Genomic DNA, 24,345 nt, shown 5'->3' on the forward strand with positions numbered 1-24,345 from the left:
TTTGAATTTTTATCTTTGGGACAATAATTTGCCCTTTGTTATGGCTTAACTGCAAAGTAGTTTGTCACTGTTTCATTGTTGCTGTACTGTACTGATCAATGTAGGGTGTATATAATACATCTGTAAGCAATCATTTATCCATAAATATGGATTTTTTTTGTACTCTATCCATGCCACACTTCAATTCTTCCCCTATTTACAATTTTCTATAATGGTTTTATTTAGCAAAAATGATCTTTTGTTCTGTATGACTTTTTTTGTTACCCTTTTGCTCTGTTGCCATAATTGAGTTTTTTTAAATTACTATAGGCTAGTTATTGATCTGTAGTGTTTAGGATGGGTTATAGGTTCACTCATAAGGAGGAATGTCATTTTTTTTGTTGTTAACCAGATTGGTGTCCATCCAGGATGCTCATATGAGAAATGTTTATTCAGGGTTGAATCTTTGTGTAAAGATGTTAGTAATTTTAGCCAAAGTTAGATACTGGATCTGAGCCTGGGGTTTCTAGTTAGGAGCTTTCCTTAATTTTGTTTCAGTTTTTATGGCCATTACTTCATCCCATTTTGTATCCTCTACAATAGACCTTGATAAGGTTTCTTTTAAATTTTCTATTCATTCAGCATCTTTGTTATATTCAACAGGGTCTTCATAAATATTTTTCCAAAATGTGCCTATTTCTTCTTTTTTTGGTGATGTTTCTCTTCCCTTTACTTTACTTCCCCGCTCTCTATAAAATGTTGTTTTGTGTCATTAATGAATTGCTTATTTTGTACTTTGCCTTTATATTGATCTGCATATCTTCTAAGATTTTCATTCTGTGCTATTTTTAGTTTATTTGCAATAGTGTATGACAGATTGTGGTCTGTTTTTATACTGTGTGTCGTTATTATTACATCTTTCTAAGTATTTTTTATGATCTGTTCTGTCTTCTACATTTTTTAATAGTGATACTTCTTATGTTAATTGCTTTAGAGTTTTCTCTGTTTGATGCTTCCATGGTGGCATTTCATCTCTTCCCTTCCTTTCCCTTATCTGTCTATGTTTTTGTAGTAAGGAGTTATCTGTTATTTATTTAGCCACACAGTGATATACTTCATTTATTATTTATGTCACAAGAATTTCTCTTAATAGTTCTAAGTGCTGTGTTGACCTGTTTTACCAAGGTTCTAGAATAGTTTTGTGTAATCTGTTTTTAGTGATCTTAACAAGTCTGTCCATCGCTATTACCTCAAGCAGCTCCTCCTTTAGATCATCATCTTCTAGACTGAGACCGCTGCCTTTATTCTGCCTGCCTGTGGGTATTGTACAGAGAGCTACAGGACCTCTTTCTGTGATATATCCTCTTCAGATGTACCTTTCTCCATCTGTTGCTGCTCCTTCATCTGAGAACTCATTGGTCCACTACTCCACAATATTGCCTGCATCAGAGTTTCTATTGTTTCCTGCACCTTCCTTTGTTATGCAATTTCAACAAAACTTTTGTACCAGTCTCCTACAAAAAACTCCAGAGAATCACCATGTGGTAAGCCTTCAGATGCGTCCTATTCCAGCTGTTCTTCCTTAATCTGGGTACTCATTGTTCTAACATACTGAGCATTACCCGGTTTGGATTTCCCAAACCATATCTGTCACTTTGCATATAATCCATAACTTCAGTTTTGATTGGTTTAACTTATTCTTACTAATCCTCTGCTCTACTTCCTCCTTTGTTTTCTCAATTTTAGTACCGTGAAATTTTCCATGTCAGTTTGCCTTTACCTGTATTTCTCTTCAAATATCTTTGCAGCTGTTTTTTTCTATTTATATGTTTGGCTTTGTTCTTAACATAAATATTGCACCATATCAGAACTCTTTTTCTTTCCCACCTCCATGATTCTTTTTTTACACCTTTCAAAAAATCTCTTATTTTTATTCTTTATATTTTCATACTTGCTCTGACGCTTCTTTTTCAGGTGGCCCCAAGTTTCTTCGTCTATGTAATGCTTTTCTTGGATCTGCTGTACTAATGAATATAATTTTTTGTTTGAAGCTTTTGATAATTTTTCTTTTGTAAGCATTGCTCTTTCCTTTAATTTCTCTCTTAATCTTTCTGGGTATCTTCTGTCTGGAAAATATGGGCTTCTTGCGTAATACTAACAATACATAATTTTTTCCTTATCCGTAATAGTCCATGCTATCATGATTATAGCTCTTTTATTGGCCTGTTTCTGTGCTTTTTGTGGACTACTACTTTCACAACAGATTTGCTTTTTTTTCCCTCTCCCTGAGCCTGGTCTAAACCCATTGTAGGAAGCTTTTCATGTCCTGTGGATTCTACCTTGCCATTTTTTCCAGCTCTGGCACAAGTACATGTACCTATCTCTCTCAATGATATATAAAATACAACCTATGTGTCAAGTTGTCTTGGTGAGATTTTGTGACAAGTAAAGGTACTCACCAAGACATGAGGATGAATTCAGTTCCAGTAATGCTATTCTCCTTTTTTTGCTGATTTCAACTCTCTATTTGGACCTGGTTCTTGTAGTTGAAGGTTTCCCATATTGCTCATTTGCCTATTATGTGACTCCTTGTACGTCAATTAATGAAACAGTGCTCTAGGGAAATTAGGCTACACTCCTCAACAGCTTACCAGACTGCATGCCTAGTAAAATACATATAAAACTAAATTAAAAACTGTTCACATGCCATACACTAGTGAGATCCACAATATCTGGGAGTGTGCATAGTTTGGATGTCTCTGTGTCTGTGTGTGTGAACTGCCCCGTAGTACCTTTTTAGGCATTTTCTAGTTAAGTGACGTTTTCAGAGTCAAACCCTTCATCTTAACTATGGGGACAAGAGCGTTGATTCTCCACATCAACTGCCAGGCCTCCTTTAAATGTCTCTATCTTTTTTTTTTTTAATCACTGAGGATTATAGCCTGTCAAAGAGTTCCATAGTTCTGTAATTCATAAAATACATGTCGATGTAAAACCTGCTGTTCTGTTAACTTTGTAAGTGATGCAGAGTAGGTGTGCTTGTATCTGTCTCCAGTTTTGCAGAACATCTCTGATTTTGCCTCATATTTATGCAGCATTCTTGAGAAAATGACTTAACCAGACAGCTAGGCCCCTAAATGATCCCTTGTAGAGTAAACCTAGAAACTACCTATGAACAAGAGTAGTTATTGTATAAAGAAAGGAAACAATTGTACTGAATAGGAGCATCATCATACCAGCCATGTTCTTTGGATGTGATCCTTGGTTTCCTTGTTCTGTTGAATGTTCACAGTGTGTTTATTCAGCTGTGAATAAACTGGACAGCATGCATGAAGTCTGTGAGTTTAATGCTATATACCTATGAATGCATTTATACTGTAGCTTATTTTTTTTATTTTTTTTTCTTATTTTTTAGGCACATAGGTGCAAAATGTAGTGTGTTTGGGCTACAACAGTTTTTCTAGCATTTAGTACAGTTGAATAAGGCTCTGAGCTGTTAAGCTGCTTCCCATAGTTCATGGTTTGATTCACTCAGCCTTCAATTGTCTTGTATGTGAGACTACATGTTACCTCACCAGACAGTACTCCTGGGCTGCTTCTGAAAACGGACACTTGTGACCAGTGGGCTGTCCCAAACTGTTAGTAAATGCATTACATATTTGTCTTTAGAATTCCTGTACCCTTCATTCAGACAATAACTGGTTCTTAACTATATATGATTTGAATATGAATCCCAGTATGTCTATTGTGGTTTAAAGTGCTGTCAGATGCATCTTCTCCAAATGTGAGTGCCAGATGAAGAGAAGTTTATTGTATCTCATGCTGTCTGTTTCCAATGTTAGAGTGTCTTATTTAATTTAGAAAATATCTGTTAGTATTTTTTATGTAAAATTTAAGATAAAACTTGTAAATAAAATCCAAATTATTGTGATAATTGCATAACTAAAGAAGAAAATAATATGTGCAATGACAGGTTTGCACAGTGTTTATGGTAACTGGGAAGAGACGACCAAGTAATGGGATATTGGTATGGCTGGTAGGGGCCTGAGTCATAAACTTGCATAGGGCCCCATTTGTCCATGATCTAATTCTGTTGACTTTGGGGGTGTATGCTTCAATCATAAAGCAGTATTAGCCATTCAAGTTAGTCAAACCTGTACTGAGTGATATCAGATGGGATAGCTACTCTCAATGACAGAGAAGAGACAGGGAGGCCAACAATGAGGCACTGATATCTTGCAAGCATGTAAGTACCCCTAAAATAGTGTTTTGTATGCAACAATATTCCTGATTTTTGTATGACTTGTGGTTTGTTAAACAAAACTGCTATAGCTTTAGCATTGTCTTTGTTTTGCTTTATTCATTTCACTAAAGAATGAATGAATCCATTAGTATGCATTTATTGTGCAATACAGCCTAAACCTGTTGAGTTTAAGTAATTTATTTTTGCCGTGCCTTCTTTATAGTCTCCATCAACTGCAAAGGATCTGACATTTACTTACATACATAGTCTATATTAGAACACCGAACGTTCAAAATTTTGAGTGTTCTAATATCGACCAGTTTTCAGCAAGCGCTGAAAATATCGAAGAAATAGAAAAACAAATTTTTTCCTAAGGAAAGAATTTGGTTGTCCGTTTCTGTTGCTTCGATATTTTCAGTGCTGTGGTGTAAAGTTACGGGTCAGGTTCAGGTAAGTGTGCGATTGTGTGGATGTCAGGGTTAGGGCGGGTTAGGTGAGTTAGGGTTAGGGCGCAGGTCAGGTAAGTGTGCGATTGTGTGGACGTGAGGGTTAGGGCGGGGTAGGTGAGTTAGGGTTAGAGTGCGGGTGAGGTGACTGTGTGATAGTGACGGACGTTAGGGTTAGGGTTTGGGTTAAGGTTAGTGGATAGTTAGTGGTGTATGTATAGTTTAGTGTAGGGTTAGGTGTAAGAGTTTAGGTGTATGTGTGTGGATTGCTGTTTGTTTGGTGGCTTGTGTTATGTGTATGTGTTTTGGAACAGCAAATTTTTTCCATAGGAAAAAATTTGCTGTTCTGAATGTTCAATGTTTTAAATTTTCGATTCATAGGGTTCGATATTAGAACACTCAAAATTTTGAATGTTCGGTGTTCTAATATAGACCCATACATACATTAATACATACATACATGCATAGATACAAATATTTCAGGCATGAGCAATAATGTATTTCTAACATGGCAATATACCAAAACAATCATTCCCATAATGTGTCCTGGTTGTTATTGTTTTAATGTAATTTGCCAGTCTGTTACATCCATCAGCTACTCTCACAGTGAACTGATTAGTACACTTATTATTTCAAGAGAATCTTCTACATAAGTTGTCAGGTCATATAGTCTGCATTATTTGGGGTGATGATCAGAGCTGTCTGATCTTCTGAATCCATTATGCAGACATTGTTGCAAATTACTGTGATGCAGTCTTCTCTATAAGATCAGATGGCAAAGGATACCCACACTTAGTTAAGAACTAAATGCTGATGGCTAAACGTCCATCTTGCTAATAAGCAGCTTCCTGTGCCAAGGGTGCAGTTTGAATCTTTCTGTCTTCATTTACCTTCTCTGTGACATTGAGCAAGTCACTTAACAAGACAATAATATGATCAGTGGGAATTTGGGATAAACTTTTTAACAGTCTTCAGGAATGCATGCCCAGTAACTTTGAACTTGTTATCATTTGCCAGCCATTTCCTATTGCATAGCTGATGTAGTTCAGTAAATGCTATGTCAATATCACTGGCACACCAGTTTTGTAATATAACAAAGGCAATTTGTCCACAAAGGACAGCAGGCACTGCATTTGCAGATGATGCACTGACATGCTGCTTGCCAGCAGCAAGCTCTGCATTAGCAATACTTCTTTTTAATGTGGAATTATTCATATGTTATAAGGCAGTTAATAATTCTTATGCTCTCATAAATAATCTTCTGTTTAATCTATGATACACATGCCTGGGTCTTATGCTGTGATGCTAGTGATCTCTATATAATTTCATCTAGTTCATCCAGTGCTACCAATAAAGTTCATGTAATTTATTTCTTCATAACAATAAGGGGTGCGAACTGCTGATTATGCAGGGACTACTCTCTGTAGATGAAATTACCTTATGCGGTTATGAGCTGGTCATTTTTTAAAAAGTCTTTAATCTGACTTTAATGGGACCATCAGCATCAAACCAGTGCTCAAGTTAAGAAGGGCAAGGCTATAGCTATCACACACACTATCAATGGGCTACTCCATTTCTGATGTTACTAATGAATTTATAGATATTTATTTATTTATACATTTTGATGGGGATATATGTACTAATAATTTAATAACTACTTTTGGCTTTTAACTTACACTTGGCAATGCTTTTAAATTAATAAATAAACAACTGATGTTTTTAAATAACAACAGAGAATAAAGGTGATAGATTTTTCTTATTTGTAGATCCCAATAAAATGAACATTGGATGAGGGGTTCTACTGTTACATTTTTTCAGGCAATTTAGGTGCTTTTATATTTTAAGAGCATTATTTTACACACTTTTAATATTTTTTTATGGATAATAGTTTAACATATTGGTTTTTAATAAATTTGTATAACCTACAAAACTCAATATTGATTAATTTCCAGCTCAAGAAGCACTCTTAGATGTAAGTTAGTTTTTAACATACTTTATTTATATTTAAACATGTAAATGTTCCTTTTAATGTTCAATTATCAGCAGGTATTTTTAATTAATGATATGATTGGTACAATATATAAGGTGTTTTGCTAAATGAATGGCATCACTTGATAAAGCTCAGAATTGTCTGAGTGAAAGCGCTTGTGTCACGTTTGTTTGTGGACTATCTGAAATAAAGGACGTTGTTTTTACACACAATTTTGCTGCTGCTCTGCTTCTCTGGTCATGGATTTTTGTTATTTAATCTGACTTTGCAGGAATAGTGAGCATGTGTGTGTAAATTAATCTGGATTACTTTGGCTATTTGGTTTGTGTGAAGCAAATCTGAAATATGTGACTTTGGTCATAATTACTGTTATTAATTCTTTCACTTAACTGTCATACACTCATATATATATATATATATATATATATATATATATATGTGTGTGTGTGTGTGTGTGTGTGTGTGTTATGATTTTTCTGAGTGCAAAATACCAAATATGTTAGAGTACTGAAGGATCAAAAGACTTATTGTTGCCACCTAATTGTAAATGTCCAGGTCAGGGTGCCAAGCTCAATAGTCCTCATCTACATTGGTGTTGAGAGTAAGCATTTCTGATGCTTCTTCTCCGGCACTTTCTTAAGTGATGCAGGCAAGAAGTGCTCCATCTCTTATAAAGAGATGGTGATAAGATCCATTTCTGTCTCTCCTCCAGGGCTACCCAGATCCTTTAACCAAGAGAAAGTTATATCTATGTCTGTATTGAAATCATTAAACTTACATGTGCTCTTCTGGGATAGGACACATTATGCACTGACACTGACCATTTTACCTTCTCTTTTTTGAGCACAGCAGTCATTAAAAACCTTTATGAACCTATCTTACTCTTAGGGAATATTCATTGTTTAAAAACACTGTTCTGTAAGAGCTTCAGACAGAATTGCCCTCAGGATTTCTTCTTTTAGTGAGGCAAGGGCTGAGTAATGACAGGTTGAGCATTTAGTGAATTACATATCAGTACTAGAGCTTAGTGTATCCATTCAGTTCAAATTCATCCAATTTCTGCTCTATTACTTTTGGGTATCTGTCTGGCACTCAGCAAATCCATAGATTGGAATGTCAGATTCAGTATTCCAACTTATCTAATTTTAACAAGATATAATGATGCACCTAAAGTATAAAACTGAGCTGCTTCTCCAGTTCTCATATCATGTCCTCACTGATCCACAGCCATAGATCTATAACCACTGTTCCATGGCCAGTGATATATGGCCACTGATCCCACGCCACACGGACAGCCCTCCCGTTGCACTAAAGCATCTTTAATTATTAAAGCACTTGGGTGGATATTGCTTTGAAATGCAGAATCACCTGAGGTAAGGTCATTTTGTCTGGTTGAAGATAAAGGATGTCCTATTTATTTTGCCGCTCTATGAATAATGAAGCTTCCTCTGTTAAACTATCAACTGCTGCTAGGAATGTAGCATTATGAAGAGGCAGGTTTTAAGGTAAGATTGTAGATTCTTATTTCCTTTTTATCTGTGGAATGAGTTTATCTTTCACAAACCAGCAAAAATTTAACTAGCGGAACTGAAAAATTTACTTATTTGATTATAAAACATAGGAATATACTAGGCAAGTGATGATGGGGCCATAGGATGTCTTGTCATATGCATCTTATGCAGACCTTTTTCAAACAGTTAATAGTGCTCGCCTCCCAAATTGAGTAGGGCCATGCATGACAACTCTGTAGAAATTCGTGTCCACTCATCCAGTCATCACGATTAGCCTTAAAGGTAGCCAAAGTAATAGTTTTGTCTGACCTGCAGTGGTAACTTATTCCATTGGGTGGAATACATTATGTAAGGAACCAATCTCTCCCGAAAGTCTTGTTTATTTATTGGCACAGATTTGAGTCCTTGGTGTGCATGTCTGTAGAACCACTGGTTTTGTGAAGAAATATGAGTTCAAATAAATCTGGGTCTTCCATAGCTCAAAAAATATATTCACCTTGCAGCAACCTGTAGGCTACTGAGTATAAGGAGAGGCATGCTAATTTATCAGGGTAGTTAAAATACTTAAGACGGTTATTTTTCTTGGTTAGAAATCTTTGGGCCTTTCCAAATGAGCAATATGTTCAGATTTGAACATATCAAAGTAAGCCCTGTATTCACTAATGGGTCTGATAAGGAAAGAGTACAGAGGTAGGATAACTTCTTTGGATCTTGAAGACATTCCTTTGGGAATCAACTGGGCCAGACAGAAGACTGATTAAATTCATCCCAGAGAGCTTAGGAAGATGGCAGTCTTCACTTTACGGCAATTGCTAGAAGTTTACTTAGCTATATTTTAAAACAGGTATACAATTCCTCGACCAGTAGTGCTATAACATGAAGTATGAAAATTGTCAATTCATAAAGTCTGTCTGACTACTTTGCTTTAAATACATTTAAAAGTTCAAAACTTCCTTGGCTAGGTATTAACTTTATTTGTTCAAATTTTAAGAAAATAATAACTTATCAGCTAGATAAAGAGAGATTCTATGTAGTACATCTACTACTGAGAATAATTCACTCTGCAACTTCAAAACGCAATAAGTCTAGAAACTTGCAAGGCAATTACCAAAAAATGAAAACCAGGTATATAAAGGATCATTGAAACTCACATTAAAGTTTAAAATAATTGCTAATCTCCGTGTCAGTACCAGCTGTGCTGTACATTAAACTAGTAAGCAAGTAAAGAACACTTTATGGATTTCAGGTAAAAGTATGGCTCTATCATTTATTTGTTTTCATCATACAAGGCATTTATTCTTCAGTAATGGCATGACAGCAGACTTAAATTTTTCAAAGTCACATACATGTTTAAAGAGTTTGTTTGCAGGAGTGAGTGATGCTAGTTGAATAAAATATGTAATGATTTTTCAGTTTCTCTTAATATTACAAAATCATCTGCTGACACATTCTGTTCTACTTCAAGTGATAAATAACTTCATTTTTATATAATTTTAAGCTTAGCTCAAAGTAAAGTAAATAGTATGATGTTTCAGTCATAAAGTAATGCTATAAAATGAATTAATACATTCTTTTAGTGAATGACTAAGTGTGAATTGCTCTTGCCAATAATAAGCTCCTGCTTCTGTGTACATTTCTTTTTGTGTTTAATCATCCTGCTTTTTATAATTAGAATTTGACCATTCAGCTGATACCATTCAGAGTTCCAGGGCTCACACTTGAATTAAATCATCTGCTCACATTTCAATGACAATTTCATCACCATCATCACCTTACTTGTCATTCGCCAGAACTCATATAGCCAAGCACTGGACCAACTGAACTTGAAATGTCAGTTTTTATTTCCTGCTCTTGATACACATTTATCAAAAATACACATCTCTTATGAATAGTATGGTGAGGTTTGAAACATTTATGATGGCTCTGTGAAATATATCGAAAGAGCTCTGCCTACTGGGTAGGGGACCATGGTTTGATAAGCACCCCCAGCGATGGAGTAGCCAACATGGAGAGGTAAAAGAATGAAGCTTCAAGGGCCACTTGTCTCTGTTTGGGCAGTGGGTTGGGATCATGTGCCAGGATGAAATGCAGCTGTCTTATTGCTAGGGTAAACCAAAAACCACAGTAGCGATCATGCCAAGTTGGAAGAGTAAGGAGGAACTGTGCTACTGCAGAAGCAGAGCATGGCCTCATAGGGCCCCATAGTATCCCACTGCGTGGCCCCATAGCATCCCACTGCGTGGCCCCATAGCATCCCACTGCATGTCCTCATAGCATCCCACTGCATGGCCTCATAGCATCCCACTGCATGCCCTCATAGCATCCCACTGCATATTACTTGAGTTTGCAGCTCCCAAACTGGCATTTCAACATGGGAATAGCATTGTTTGATTCTCTGTTCATTAAGTCCTGAGTGTGAGCCTGAAACTGACAAGTGTGTGGGAATATGACCTAATTAGCCCATCTGCAAATAAGACGCTCTCTCTCTTTCTTGTCAGTCTGATGATCATCCCTGTTGGCTATAGGGGAACAAGTTGGCCAAATGGGTGGTCAGAAAAGAAGAAAAAGTACTGTCCTGCGGCAGCAGTATGGCAATGTCCTGTGAAGCCTTGATCTCCTAACAGGAGAAAATCCTAATTCACAGTAAGTTTGCAGAGGCCAGGTGGAGTAGGTAGACCCAGAGATCAAGGAAATGCATCAGAGTCAGTTGTGTGGGAGAAAAAATCATTATACACACTGATACCATACTTTCTATGCTAAATATGACAGGAATGTCACTACAGACAATTTGTTTGCGTTCACTTATAATTCTTCTGGGTTCCCGTTGTAGCCCAAAGACCATAACTGTGGTCCTCAGAGAAGTGGAAATATAAATGCATTTACATGGGAAATATATACCAAGCCTGTAATTACTGTATGTTGGAGTATTCCCTACTTCCAAAGTTATGGTAGTTTCATAGTTAGTAGATATATATATATATATATATATATATATATATATATATATATATATATATATATATGTACCAGGGGTCTAAGGCGTCAGCTACTCTTGAGGCTTGCTAGTTGTAGCAGAGTTTCAAACTTTGCTTCAATCTCTTGAGGATAATAATTTCTTTTTTAAGTTTTAGGACTTGTGGTAAAGACTTCAGACTCCTATAGTGACCATTTTTTCTATTATCATAGTCAACAACAGAGAAGCCATAACCCTGTCTTCTTATCATTTCCTGTTTACTGATAGCTCTGAAATGGCAAGTGGTACTTTTAAATGGTTCAAATGTACATGAAGGCTCAAAAAAGAAAAATAATGTTTCTCTCTGTCTTTCTTTGGGTTCAGAACACATTTACCATTTTTCTCAGCGAAATTGCAATGAATATGCAAAACTTTCTGAGCTTTTTTTGAGCTTATTTAATATTATTACAAAATGTAACACATTGCCTGTTTGTAATAACTAGCTGAACAGAGAGTAAGAACTCAGTTACATACTGGAAGGAAACATCAATGAGTGTCTTCTTTTTGAGAAACACAAATGTGTGATTTAACATAGTTACAGTAACTACAAGTTTTATTTATTTATTTATTTATTACATTCATTAACTGGGTAATATCTGACTGGGCCAGAAGCCTGTTTTCAGCAGAGGCCTGGAGAGAAAACCTCCAGAAACAGTAACTAACAAAGTTAACAGTCCTAACAAAGTTATAACTATTAATTAAGTACAGAACAAATAAAGCTAGCATTATTGACTATATGCAAAACAACTACAAAGTCAAACAGAGTGCACAATATATACAGTGAAAAATTAATGAAGATACAATGTATAGTGGGGTATTAATAGAGACACCAGCAGTAGCAATTACATGTACAACAATGACTGCAAATGTACTCAAGGCCAGTAATGCAGCTGAGAGAAGATGTAAAATATAAGAAAACTCAGCACGGAGATGAAGGGAGAGTAGGAAGGACAGAAGAGGTATGATAAGGGAACGAGTTAGAAGGAGCAGAATGAGTAATATAGTTAGGGAGGTGGGATGAAAGAGCCTGGAGTATGGCAGAAGCAAAGGCAATGATTAGTGAGGTAGACCTTTAGTAGTTATTTGAACTCATGATGGTTAGGATTTTTTGCTATGGGCTGAGAGAGAGTGTTGCAGAATTTGATGTTTTTTGTAAGAATAGAGGGAGTTGCCATGATAGTTGTGGGAGTGGGTAACCTTTCGCATTAGTTTGTAAGAAGGTCAGCGTGATCCAAGACTAATATTAGGTTGGACTAGGTTAGAAAAAGCAGGGCAGTTACTGGGTTGGTGGACTATTTTGTGGACCATGGTGAATTGATTTGAGTAATAAAAGGTGAGGGAGTTCTAGCCAGTTGAAGTGGGAGAGTACTGTGCAGTAGTGAGACCAGTGTGCGTGGTTAGTGGCAAACTTAGCAATTTTGTTATAGCAGGATTCAAGGTTATTGAATTCAGTCTTTTGCTGGTTTGTGAATATATGGGATCGGTAGAGGAGGGTAGAAAGCAGGTGTAACCGAGCAGTGGCAAACTTGGAGCTTTGAGTAAGGTATGGCTTGGCCCTATAGAGGGTGCTTAGTTTGATATGGACTTTTGTCAGAGAGATATGTTTATCAAATTTTAGTGTATCTTCAGGTGCAACACCTAGAAGTTTAGTCTGGCTTGTGCGTTCTATCTTTGTTTCATTTGAGGAGAGGATCGTGAGAGAGGACTGGCATGACTTAGATGTATTATTTCTGAAGTCTATAATCTTAGTTTTATTTGAGTTTAGTATGAGTTGATGTTCAGTGAGGAATTTTTCTATGTCCTGAAATGAGGTTTGCATTTTTGTTTGAAGTTCCTAGGGTGAGGGGGCAGCGCAGATAAGTGTAGAATCATTGGCATACTGGACAGTGGAGGCTAGTTGAGTTGTAGAGCTGAGGTTGTTTATAAATATGCTAAAGAAGAGAGGACTCAGTATGGAACCTTGGGTATACCAACCGAGATGGGAAGTAGGGGGGAAAGGCTGTTCTCCCATTTGGTAGCCTGCTGTCGATTGGAAAGATAGCTATGGAACCAGCAAAAGCATGACAGAGGTCATAAGGTGAGAGTGTGTTGAGAAGTAGTTGGTGGGAAACAGTGTCAAAGGGTTTGGACATATCACGAAAGGTGGATGAGACAAGCTGGCCTTCATTTATGAGATGATGAATGGTGTTAGTGAAAGTCATGAGGGCAGTGCTGGTACTATGTTTAGGTCTAAAGCCATGTTGAGAAGTAGATAGTAGGTTGTGGCTAAGGAAGTGGTTGAGGAGTTGATTGTGGATGCATTTTTCTAAAATTTTAGCAAGTGGGGATAGGATGGCTAGGGGATGGAAGTTAGTTCTTTAGAGGGTCCACCTTTATGGAGGGGAATGATATGTAATATTTTCCAGAGAAGTGGGACATATTGCTCTGCAATGGAATGATTAATCAGGATAGATATGAGGTAGGCAATACAAGGGGCGGCAGTTTTTAGGAATTCATTAGGTAGTTAGTCTACTGCAAGACAGCAGGGTTTTAGCTTGGTTAGGAGAGTTTTTATGTAACTAGTTTAAATGGAAGTGAAAGTGAAGGGGTAAGGATTATCTGGAGTGGGAGTGGGAAGAGCTAGAGGTTGATTTGACTTGTTACCTAGCAGAGAGGTGATAGTATTTACAAAGTGAGAGTTAATTTGAGTTTGCAATAGGGACAAATATGTTTGAGCGGACTGAAGCAGAGCTTGGGGATTGTCCAGGACTGAACAGATAGTTAAAGCTTTGCCAGAATTTTGGGGGGATGTGTAGGTGTTTCTGTTGACAGGATTTGAAGTAGGTTTTTTTGTCTGATTTAATTTGTTTCTTAGCTAGATTCCTTAGTTGTTGATATGTTAAGAGGTTTACCTTATCTTTGGTGGTACGGTAAGCTGATCAGGCTCTATCCCTACATTTAAGTAGTAGCTGGGAATCATTCATTAGCCAGGGTCGGATCTTAGCTTTTGAGCATACTTTTCTACTGGGAGAGAGATTGTTTAGAGTTTTGAGACAGGTGCTATTGAAATACTGAACAGCCAGGTCTACTTGGAGGTTTCTAAGTAGTGTCCAGTCACATTGTTGGAGTAGTAGGTTAAAGGTGGAGGGGAAGAAGTTTTTATTGCTATAGATGTATTTGTTAGTAATGTTGCTTTGAGTGTGCACATGTTTTCTGTATAGAAAGGTAGAAGAATGGTCACTGAGTGAGTCTGAAAGGCAAACGGCTAGGTACCTAAGGTTAGGTTTATTAGTCGCTATCCAGTCTAATGTTGACTGCTTTTTGGAGTGTTTGTCTGTTCAAGTTGAACAGGATATGGTTTGGGTGAAGTTGAAAATGTTTAGGAAGTTGAAGGTGTTACTGGATGAGCATGATTGCCAATCAAGGTTGAAATTGCCAAGAATTATGGTTTCTTGGTGGAAATTGATAGATGCCCAAGAGAGCAGGCTTTCGATGGTGTGAAGGTTATTACCTGGTGGGAGATAGGTGGCTATGTTGATTATAATTTTGTTTGGGTTGATTTCAAGATGGGTAGTTAGGATTTCAGAGTTAGGTAGGTCAGTAGGTGCACAATTTAGTTGTTCAACTTTGAAAGTGTCTTTATACATAATGGTGACACCACCGCCTCTTTTGTTTAACCTGTCTAGTCTAATGATTTTATAGGCAGTTGTGATAACTTTGTCATTAATGTGGGGTTTTAACTAGGTTCAGTTATCACAGCTATGTCTGTTCAGTAGTATTCACTTTCATTATTGTTAGGCATGGCCTTTATGATTTTTTATATATGACCTGAATTTGTCATTTTATTTTGCAAACTTAAATTTAATAGTAACACAAGCTTTAGCATAGCTATCATTAGACCTGTTTTACAAAACAAATAATTACATTTTGAATGGCAATCACAATATCTCTCTCTCTCTCTCTCTCTATATATATATATATATATATATATATATATATATATATATATATATCACATTCACCTTTCATATAGGAGACTGTGGGTTCTATTCCCATTCCAGATAGATGGATTGCTGGCAGTATGACACTGGAGGTTGCTGCACTTGAGAGTGTGGTGTCCTCTAATACCTTGGCCAGATTTCCCATAGTACTACAAATATTTCCTCAGGTCTACCCCCTGAAATGAGGCTACAAACCTACTGAGACTGACCCAATCAAGAAAGGATAAATAAATAAATAAATAACTAAATAAAATGACAATAAAGATAAAGGCAGCTACACTCCTGCAGGCAAATGCTGTGCTGAAAAAAGCGCCAAATGTAAAACACAAAATAAGAAGTCCAGCAACAGCAACCATGCAAGAAATCCATTGTATTCCAACGTAGTATAATCCAAAACACATATCTAGTTAAAGAACAGCCTCCGAGTCTATAAACCACTAAAATGAATTTATTATGCACTCAGTCGGTAAGCGCTTTCACAAAATTGCTTCATCAGACCATAACGGACTGAGTACTAGAATGCATTTAAAAACATTGTTACCAATCAAAACAATATCACATAATTACGTCATTTCCTTCAATGACGCTACCTTTATAACTAAGTTAAAACAATCATAACTATTCCAGATCTCATACAATAACCCTGAAATTTTTCTAATAAAAAGTTATTTATCTAAACTCAAATCTATAATCACTTTCAAGAAATAATACATTATATAGTCTCATACCTAGTTGAGCTATCATATAAATTAGTTATCAAGCCTGCTTCGAAAGGTCTCCACATGAACATATTACAGCGCTGAGCAAAAAAACATTCGAATATCAGTGACAATACCCTTCCTTAAGCAAATATACCATTACATAATATGAATGGTAAAATATATATATAAAATGCAAAAATTCATTAATGAATTTGTGCTTAAATGATCTAAAACCATTCTACTATACATGGTCATTTACAAAAAATAATAAATTATTTAATTTCATGCATAAATTAATTAGTAAGACCTTGCAAAAACGTATCACAGCGCTTAAATAATAAAGCGTTCAGATGTTAGCAGCGCTGCCATTCACTAATCAAATAAACAGTTCAATAATTAAATTAACAACAGCCTATCATAAATATGTCTAATTCATTAATCCTTTATATATATATATATATATATATATATATATATATATATATATATACACATAAATATATAACTTACTATCTAAAAATTTTTTATCTACAACACCGAGAAAAAATGCCTCACATATCTATTGGATAATATTCAAATAATGATTGTTGAACATCGAAACAAAATATTAAAAAATTTGAAGTCTATCTATATGTATTACATATAAAAAACTATTTGTTGTTATTAACAAATATCTAGGTACCAATATCCAAAAATATATAACATTATAGAAGTCAGAAATCAAATTATAGTTTCTGACTTCACTTACATCAAATAAAATAATCATTTAAAATAATCATTTCTTTTAAATGTTATGACAGTTTTCTGTGGTAAATGAGGAACAGGTTTTAGAAATGATTACTTTATTTGATGTAAGTGAGGTCAGAAACTATAATTTGATTTCTGACTTCTATAATGTTATATATTTTTGGCTATTGGTACCTAGATATTTGTTAATAATCTAACAAATAGTTTTTTATATGTAATACTTGAATATTTTGTTTCGATGTTCAGTAATCGTTATTTGAATATTATCCAATAGATAGGTGAGGCATTTTTTCTCGGTGTTGTAGATAAAAAATTTTTAGATAGTAAGTTATATATTTATGTGTATATATATATATATATATATATATATATATATTTATGTGTATATATATAAAGGATCATTGAATTAGACATTTATGATAGGCTATTATTAATTTAATTATTGAATTGTTCATTTGACTAGTGAATGGCAGCGCTGGTAATATTTGAACGCTTTATTATTTAAGCGCTGTGATACGTTTTTGCGAGGTCTTACTAATTAATTTATGTATGAAATTAAATAATATATTATTTTTTTGAAAATGACCATGTATAGTAGAATGATTTAAGATCATTTAAGCACAAATTCGTTAATGAATTTTTGCATTTTATATATATATATATTACCATTCATATTATTTAACGGTATATTTGCTTAAGGAAAGGGTATTGTCGCTGATAGTTGAATGTTTTTTGTTCAGCGCTGTAATATGTTCATGTGGAGACCTTTTGAAGCAGGTTTGATAACTAATTTATATGATAGCTCAGCTAGGTATGAGAATATATAATGTATTATTTCTTGAAAGTGATTATACATTTGAGTTTACATATATAACTTCTTATTAGAAAAAAATCAGGGTTATTGTATGAGATCTGAAATAGTTATGATTGTTTTAACTTAGTTATAAAGGTAGCGAAAGTGAAGGAAATGACATAATTATGTGATATTGTTTTGATTGGTAACAATGTTTTTAAATGCATTCTAGTACTCAGCCCGTTGTGGTCTGATGACGCAATTTTCTGAAAGCACTTACCGACTGAGTGCACAATAAATTCATTTTAGTGGTTTATAGACTCGGAGGCTGTTCTTTAACTAGATACGTGTTTTGGATTATACTACTTTGGAATACAATGGATTTTTTGCATGGTTGCTGTTGCTGGACTTCTTATTTTGTGTTTTAAATAACTACATAAATATTTACTAAACAATATGAAAAGTCGATCGTCTTTGTATTTTTATTGAATATGTAAAGTGTTTCAAATTAATTTTTATAAATTGTCAAGTTGTAAGAAAAATGTATGCTTAACAGAAGGACAATGCCTCCACACTATATTAGTAAAATTTCAGAAAAAACTGAGCAAATATTAAAGAAAATTTTTGCAAATGGGACACATTACAAAATTTGAAATATGGAGTGACTCATCTAACAAAAGGCTTCAGTTTGCATACCACTTTGTGTTCTGTCCGATATACAGTTACTTAAAATAGTCAGGTTTATTTTAAATATACATATACAGAAAACAGTTCACTATACAGAAGTTATGATTTAATTAACATAAAAAAAACACCAACAGCTGTATTTCTTTTATTTTACAATGAAAGCAAATAGATGTCAGTTATGCCCAGTACATTTAACACAAAGTCTCTGATATAACATGATCTCCCTAATAGTTACTAATATATTACTTCTAACTCCACAATTCTTATGACCATATATATATATATATATATATATATATATAGTTTTCAAAACAATAAAACTGAAATTATGATTTGCCATATCTGCAGTGACATGCTTTGCAAAGTTTTTGTCTGGGTATTTATTTTCAGTATTCCTTAAATTCTCTCCCAAGTCTCCTTTAAAACATACTGCTAAGTATTCATCTCTGTTTACCACAATTTTCCTCTGGCTACTGCACAGAAAGAGTACATCCCTTAAAAGCTCCCACATGTGCTCTATAAAACATTTTGTTAAACACATTTGTCTATTTTATGCTCCTTTCCTCTAGACATTGTACAAAAATAAATCATTTAAACAGCAGAAAGACAGTATATGATCACAAATATCAATATTTTGTGTCCTCACTTATCCTTAAATAATACAAAATGTGGTTTGTGTATCATTTAGTATCTGACATCAAATGTGAACTGCATCTAAAAACCAAATCATAAAAAATTCCATCAGTATTTAGGGATGTGGAGTGGAACAGTAAGGCCTGTCAACATAACATGCAGGCTAGCTTATACACATTATTTGATCAAAGTAGCTTTACTTTAATATGCTTATTTACTCCCTGGTACTTAAAGCAAACAAGTATATAATTTACAGATTTAGTCTGGTATAGGGATACATTCCCTAAGATCTGTGAACAAGAATTACCATTTGAAGTGCTATATTTATGCAATAAATGCATATCAATAATAATATCAGTATGCATACCAAAACAGCACTGTGGCATTGTGGATATGATACATTGTCAGCATGGCATGCATTCAAACTGAAAATTTTAAATTGTGAATTGTGGAACTGTATACCGCATGACATCGAAATCTTGCTTAATATTCAAGCAAGATTGTCAGCAACAAATAGACACACATATGCACACACACACTACACACACAGACATACATATATATGTATATATATATATATATATATATATATATATATATATATATATATATATATATATATACACACATGTACATATGGGTCTACCTGATAACACCAAATCACATTTCATCGAGACAATTGCATCGAAACTGCAGAAGAGCAAAACTCCATATCATCAAACCACACTTCCATGAACTGAAGAGACTTCCTATTCATCGGTAGCAACAGTAGTGAAGGAAAAGGAGATTCGGTAAATGTACAGTTCACTGAGCAGCTCTGTGGTAGATGTGAGCATGCTGTGTGTGTGCCCTTTTCGTGTGTGTGTGTGTGCCCTTTTCGTGTGTGTGTGCCCTTTTCTACAATATAGTGTGATCTCGGAGTTGATATATTTAATTTGCAGGGGGTGAGGGGTGTGTGTGTCCCTGCTAAAATATAGGATGGGATAGCGTAGGTTTCTGGTGTTTTGAGGGGTGGTATGTTGTAGGTAGAGTTTGTGTATTTTTTTTTGTTTTAGTCCAGGGGGGGTGTTTGCAGAAGTGTGGTTCGATGATATGGAGTTTCATTCTTCTGCAGTTTCGATGCATTCGTCTCCATTCAGCATTCTGGGAATTCGATGTTAGAAGATAGACCCATATATCCATATATATATATATATATATATATATATATATATATATATATATATGTGTGTGTGTGTGTGGGGGGGGTCTACTTTGTTGTGTTGAATCTAATTTCACTGAATTTCATTTCATCCCAACCACACCACTGAAAATACAAGCTACTGAAAACTCATTTCACTGAATTTGATTTCACTGTACTAAACTTAGTATATATGGCACTGTGTAGAGTACTGTAAGGCAAATAAAAGTATATGCCCTTTTCCTCACTGTAGTCCAATCCTGGAGTTAGTACAGATATATATATATATATATACACACATATATATATATATATATATATATATATATATATATATATATATATTTTTTTTTTGGGATGTGTGGGGGGCATAGCCCCCCACCTTGTTTGTTTTATATTGTATTTTACTAAAAACTTCAAAACAATACATTTTAAACAATACACATGCATAGTTGCAACACCAATGACTAACTCACTCAAGAAGATAATATGTACTCAAACTAAGTGGGAGGCTACACCCCCCCATACCCCCATTCTGGGGGGCTGTGCCCTCACAACCCCCCTAAATATATATACTAACTCCAGGATTGCACTACAGTGGGGAAAAGGACGTTTACCTTTTACTTACTTTACAGTACTCTACACAGTGCCATATATACTAACTGCAGTTCAGTGAAATTAGTTTTCAGTAATTTGAGTTTTTAGTGAAGTGGTCGCGGTGAAATGAAATGCAGTGAAAAAGATTCAACGAAACAAAGTAGACCCATATATATATATATCTGATACCATACTTTCTATGCTAAATGTGACAAGAATGTCACTACAGACAATTTGTTTGCATTCACTTATAATTCTTCTGGGTTCCCGTTGTAGCCCAAAGACCATAACTGTGGTCCTCAGAGAAGTGGAAATATAAATGCATTTACATGGGAAATATATACCAAGCCTGTAATTACTGTATGTTGGAGTATTCCCTACTTCCAAAGTTATGGCAGTTTCATAGTTAGTAGATATATATATATATATATATATATATATATATATATATATATATATATATGTACCAGGGGTCTAAGGCGTTAGCTACTCTTGAGGCTTGCTAGTTGCAGCAGAGAGTTTCAAACTTTGCTTCAATCTCTTGAGGATCATAATTACTTTTTTAAGTTTTAGGACTTGTGGTAAAGACTTCAGACTCCTATAGTGACCATTTTTTCTATTATCATAGTCAACAACAGAGAAGCCATAACCCTGTCTTCTTATAATTTCCTGTTTACTGATAGCTCTGAAATGGCAAGTGGTACTTTTAAATGGTTCAGATGTACATGAAGGCTCAAAAAAGAAAAATAATGTAACTAACAAAGTTAACAATCCTAACAAAGTTATAACTATTAATTAATTACAGAACAAATAAAGCTAGCATTATTGACTATATGCAAAACAACTACAAAGTCAAACAGAGTGCACAATATATACAGTGAAAAATTAATGAAGATACAATGTATAGTGGGGTATTAATAGAGACACCAGCAGTAGCAATTACATGTACAACAATGACTGCAAATGTACTCAAGGCCAGTAATGCAGCTGAGAGAAGATGTAAAATATAAGAAAACTCAGCACGGAGATGAAGGGAGAGTAGGAAGGACAGAAGAGGTATGATAAGGGAACGAGTTAGAAGGAGCAGAATGAGTAATATAGTTAGGGAGGTGGGATGAAAGAGCCTTTAGTATGGCAGAAGCAAAGGCAATGATTAGTAATGTAGACCTTTAGTAGTTATTTGAACTCATGATGGTTAGGATTTTTTGCTATGGGCTGAGAGAGAGTGTTGCAGAATTTGATGTTTTTTGTAAGAATAGAGGGAGTTGCCATGATAGTTGTGGGAGTGGGTAACCTTTTGCATAAGTTTGTAAGAAGGTCAGCGTGATCCAAGACTAATATTAGGTTGGACTAGGTTAGAAAAAGCAGGGCAGTTACTGGGTTGGTGGACTATTTTGTGGACCATGGTGAATTGATTTGAGTAATAAATGGTGAGGGAGTTCTAGCCAGTTGAGGTGGGAGAGTACTGTGCAGTAGTGAGACCAGTGTGCGTGGTTAGTGGCAAACTTAGCAATTTTGTTATAGCAGGATTCAAGGTTATTGAATTCAGTCTTTTGCTGGTTTGTGAATATATGGGATCCGTAGAGGAGGGTAGAAAGCAGGTATAACTGAGCAGTGGCAAACTTGGAGCTTTGAGTAAGGTATGGCTTGGCCCTATAGAGGGTGCTTAGTTTGATATGGACTTTTGTCAGAGAGATTTGTTTATCAAATTTTAGAGTATCTTCAGGTGTGACACCTAGAAGTTTAGTCTGGCTTGTGCATTCTATCTTTGTTTCATTTGAGGAGAGGATCATGAGAGAGGACTGGCATGGCTTAGATGTATTATTTCTGAAGTCTATAATCTTAGTTTTATTTGAGTTTAGTATGAGTTGATGTTCAGTGAGGAATTTTTCTATGTCGTGAAATGAGGTTTGCATTTTTTTTGAAGTTCCTAGGGTGAGGGGGCAGCGCAGATAAGTGTAGAATCATTGGCATACTGGACAGTGGAGGCTAGTTGAGTTGTAGAGCTGAGGTTGTTTATAAATATGCTAAAGAAGAGAGGACTCAGTATGGAACCTTGGGTATACCAACCAAGATGGGAAGTAGGGGGGAAAGACTGTTCTCCCTTTTGGTAGCCTGCTGTCGATTGGAAAGATAGCTATGGAACCAGCACAAGCATGACAGAGGTCATAAGGTGAGAGTGTGCTGAGAAGTAGTTGGTGGGAAACAGTGTCAAAGGCTTTGGACATATCACGAAAGGTGGATGAGACAAGCTGGCCTTCATTTATGAGATGATGAATGGTGTTAGTGAAAGTCATGAGGGCAGTGCTGGTACTATGCTTAGGTCTAAAGCCATGTTGAGAAGTGGATAGTAGGTTGTGGCTAAGGAAGTGGTTGAGGAGTTGATTGTGGATGCATTTTTCTAAAATTTTAGCAAGTGGGGATAGGATGGCTAGGGGATGGAAGTTAGTTCTTTAGAGGGTCCACCTTTATGGAGGGGAATGATATGTAATATTTTCCAGAGAAGTGGGACATATTGCTCTGCAATGGAATGATTAATCAGGATAGATATGAGGTAGGCAATAGAAGGGGCGGCAGTTTTTAGGAATTCATTAGGTAGTTAGTCTACTGCAAGACAGCAGGGTTTTAGCTTGGTTAGGAGAGTTTTTATGTAACTAGTTTAAATGGAAGTGAAAGTGAAGGGGTAAAGATTATCTGGAGTGGGAGTGGGAAGAGCTAGAGGTTGATTTGACTTGTTACCTAGCAGAGAGGTGATAGTATTTATAAAGTGAGAGTTAATTTGAGTTGCAATAGGGACAGATATGTTTGAGCGGACTGAAGCAGAGCTTGGGGATTATCCAGGACTGAGCAGATAGTTAATGCTTTGCCAGAATTTTGGGGGGATGTGTAGGTGTTTCTGTTGACAGTATTTGAAGTAGGTTTTTTTTGTCTGATTTAATTTGTTTCTTAGCTAGATTCCTTAGTTGTTGATATGTTAAGAGGTTTACCTTATCTTTGGTGGTACGGTAAGCTGATCAGGCTCTATCCCTACATTTAAGTAGTAGCTTGGTATCATTCATTAGCCAGGGTCGGATCTTAGCTTTTGAGCATACTTTTCTACTGGGAGAGAGATTGTTTAGAGTTTTGAGACAGGTGCTATTGAAATACTGAACAGCCAGGTCTACTTGGAGGTTTCTAAGTAGTGTCCAGTCACATTGTTGGAGTAGTAGGTTAAAGGTGGAGGGGAAGAAGTTTTTATTGCTATAGATGTATTTGTAAGTAATGTTGCTTTGAGTGTGCACATGTTTTCTGTATAGAAAGGTAGGAGAATGGTCACTGAGTGAGTCTGAAAGGCAAACGGCTAGGTACCTAAGGTTAGGTTTATTAATCGCTATCCAGTCTAATGTTGACTGCTTTTTGGAGTGTTTGTCTGTTCAAGTTGAACAGGATATGGTTTGGATGAAGTTGAAAATGTTTAGGAAGTTGAAGGTGTTACTGGATGAGCATGATTGCCAATCAAGGTTGAAATTGCCAAGAATTATGGTTTCTTGGTGGAAATTGATAGATGCCCAAGAGAGCAGGCTTTCAATGGTGTGAAGGTTATTACCTGGTGGGAGATAGGTGGCTATGTTGATTATAATTTTGTTTGGGCTGATTTCAAGATGGGTAGTTAGGATATCAGAGTTAGGTAGGTCAGTAGGTGCACAATTTAGCTGTTCAACTTTGAAAGTGTCTTTATACATAATGGTGACACCACCACCTCTTTTGTTTAACTTGTCTAGTCTAATGATTTTATAAGCAGTTGTGATAACTTTGTCATTAATGTGGGGTTTTAACTAGGTGCAGTTATCACAGCTATGTCTGTC

The sequence above is a fragment of the Protopterus annectens genome, chromosome 1.part0 (genome assembly GCF_019279795.1).
Source record: "Protopterus annectens isolate FY-2018-M chromosome 1.part0, PAN1.0, whole genome shotgun sequence".
NCBI lineage: Eukaryota > Metazoa > Chordata > Ceratodontiformes > Protopteridae > Protopterus > Protopterus annectens.